The sequence below is a fragment of the Notothenia rossii genome, assembly GCF_949606895.1.
Source record: "Notothenia rossii genome assembly, chromosome: 3".
NCBI classification, from domain to species: domain Eukaryota; kingdom Metazoa; phylum Chordata; class Actinopteri; order Perciformes; family Nototheniidae; genus Notothenia; species Notothenia rossii.
In genome coordinates this window covers 18,387,565-18,390,158 of record NC_136901.1, presented here as the reverse complement: position 1 = coordinate 18,390,158, position 2,594 = coordinate 18,387,565, and the positions used below count along the sequence as shown (strand labels likewise).

General features: G+C 41.7%; 1 long non-coding RNA gene across 1 annotated transcript; it reads right to left on the bottom strand.

The window, feature by feature from the left end:
* Positions 1–722: 722 nt before the first annotated feature.
* LOC307031488 lies at positions 723–1,118 on the bottom strand. The gene is made up of 2 exons (XR_013805986.1): positions 1,047–1,118; positions 723–826 (listed from the first exon to the last, which is right to left on the bottom strand). It is a non-coding gene; the product is annotated as an uncharacterized lncRNA (long non-coding RNA).
* Positions 1,119–2,594: the final 1,476 nt, after the last annotated feature.

The window sequence follows — 2,594 nt, the reverse complement described above, 5'->3', positions numbered from 1 at the left end:
ACATACAACCCACTGGCCAGAGACATCGCCACTGAGGAAGTAGACTGGTTCAGGTCTGCACTGAGGGGCGCAGCATGGCATGGCATGGCTTTTGTCACCTGAGCCGGAGCTGTAGCCTCAACATCAGGCCATTTTCAACGTGCCGGAGCTGGTGAAGGAGCATGGGGGTCGGGGACTTGAGGCAATTCTTGCCTCAATGCGACTGAGCAGAGACCATTAAGCTGCCATCCAGACAGCCACCGTAGGACAGCGGACAAATCCTCAGTGGCAGTTACACAGGCAGGGCAGGTTGACAGCCAGCAATTTTGGTGCTGTGCTGAGGTCGGGACTTTCATCCACTCCATGCGCGTCCCTCATGAAGAGGGTGCTTGGGGGGTACAATTTAGACGGAGTCATGGCTGTCAACTGGGGAGTTGTAAACGAGGTGTGTTTCGCCAGTGTGTTTGGCCTTTTAAGTGTGACACATATGTAGTGATAAATGCTTCACCTGACCACTGTTCCTAAATAAAAAAAGTTTTCTGCATCGTCAGTAATTTTTTCCAAATAATTACCAATATTTCACAAATTCTTCATGTCAACTTAAGAGCACAGCTGTATGTTGAGTGTCAGCTTTGCTTGGTTCATCTTACTGGGGGGCAGCTACATGGATGTCGGTGCAGTCCACAATCATTTTGCAGTTGAAGGCAGAATGAATTTATTATTGACTCAGAATGAAGCACAGCTTCATGTCATACAGTACATTGACTTTATTTGTAATTGTGTAAAAACATATGAGCATTGATTAGCAAGCAGGACCTGCAGGAACAGAGAACGGTGATGGATGGAGCTGGGAAGAGAGAAGAATAAAGAAAACAGATCAACTTTATTATCGGATATTAAAAATTCAATTTCAAAACAAGTTGCCGCTCCTACAGTTTTCTAGTATGTAAAGATGATTTCACATGACCTATGCAAAATATCACACTCAATACATGTGTCTCTCTGGGGGGTGCATTGTGCCTTTGATGTATATAAATAATATACCATAACCAAATACTATTACGTACAGTGGAAATCAGGTTGCCAGAGCAGGTCAGTCCAGTGTGCATGTTCCTCAGGGTCTCAGCAGTTACAGGTGAGGTAAAGAAAATTAAAGAGAAAAAGGTCAGTAACAACACTTTAAAGTAACAACACTGAATAATTATCTATTTTAATAATTTTCTCTCAGTAATCACTCAACTACTGTCTTTCCAACAAACAGATTGACTCAGTCTCACTATCATCACAATGAAACGCGTCCAGAAGAATGTCATGCAAAGCTCCCTGCCTGCCTGCCTTCCTTCGACTCTCCCTGAACTGCTTCCTTAGCACCCGGTGGAGGGCGCAGTAGGCTACTCTTCAAATGTTTCACGAAATACTTACCATGATGACTAATCTAACTGTTTAACATTTTGGTGTACTTCATGTAATAAAATAATAACTTCATGGTAAGGCTACTAAAAATGACAAGGCTAAGTAATGTAATGCTAACTAATGTGCTCACTACTAGCTAGGTAGCTAACTTGACTATGTTCCATCCACAACATGTATATTACCTATGATATTACCTGATATGTCTGATCCAGCGACTCCTGGTCCTTTCATAAGACGGGAAGCGATAGAACGAGCAAGTGGTATGATCACTTTTGTGATTACAACATGGTACAAAGCACACAGGCATCTTGTAAAAGTGAATTTATTGGAGCAATCTCTTATATTTATTGGAGGGAATAAATCAGTTATGAAATCTTCTTCTTCGCTTTAATTACGATTCGCAACCACTTGGAGCATTATCGCCTGTGACATCACATGCGCGATCCAGAATGGGATTTGGGATTTGTAGTCTTTGTAGTCGCGTATTTTTCATAGTCTTATATTTCAACAGTTTTACGACAAAATGTGACTTTTTTGACATGGAAATGATTGTTTAAGATTGACAAACATCATATGTGTAGTTCGTGGCACAATTCAAACGGGATCAAAAGATACGTTTTCTCTCTCCATTGAATTCAATGTATAATTTTTCGCTTCCGGGGTCCCATGGACCGGAAGTAGATGGGCGTGACTTCGCCTCTCTATACTGGACAACTACATACGGCAACTGTAATAGGACACTTCACACAGTGGCGTTTGGCAAAGCAGAAAAAGAACACAAAAAACCGGGAGAGATTAGTTATTGTTATGACAACGTGACTTCACTATTATTTAACAACTCTTTTTATTGGGCTCTTTTATTTGGGGTTAAGTAAATTGTTAGAATAAGTGAGACATAGATTTAACTTCTGTTAGACAGCTATATGCCATACATTTTTGCATACATTCACAGTAAATATTTATTCAGTATGATAACTGCCAAACAGAAGTTAAATCCATTTTCTTTTTGTGCTTTGCCAAACGCCACTGTGTCAAGTGTCCTAGTTGGGTTGCCGTACGGAGTTGTCCAGTATGGCAGACCATCTCGCACATGCACAGTACAGATCGGGCAGGGGGGCAGATCGGCAACAGCGATAATTAAAGTTTCAAAGTTTTGGGGGGTCGCAAATTCCAACAGGATTCATTTGGGGGGGCCCTGGGTG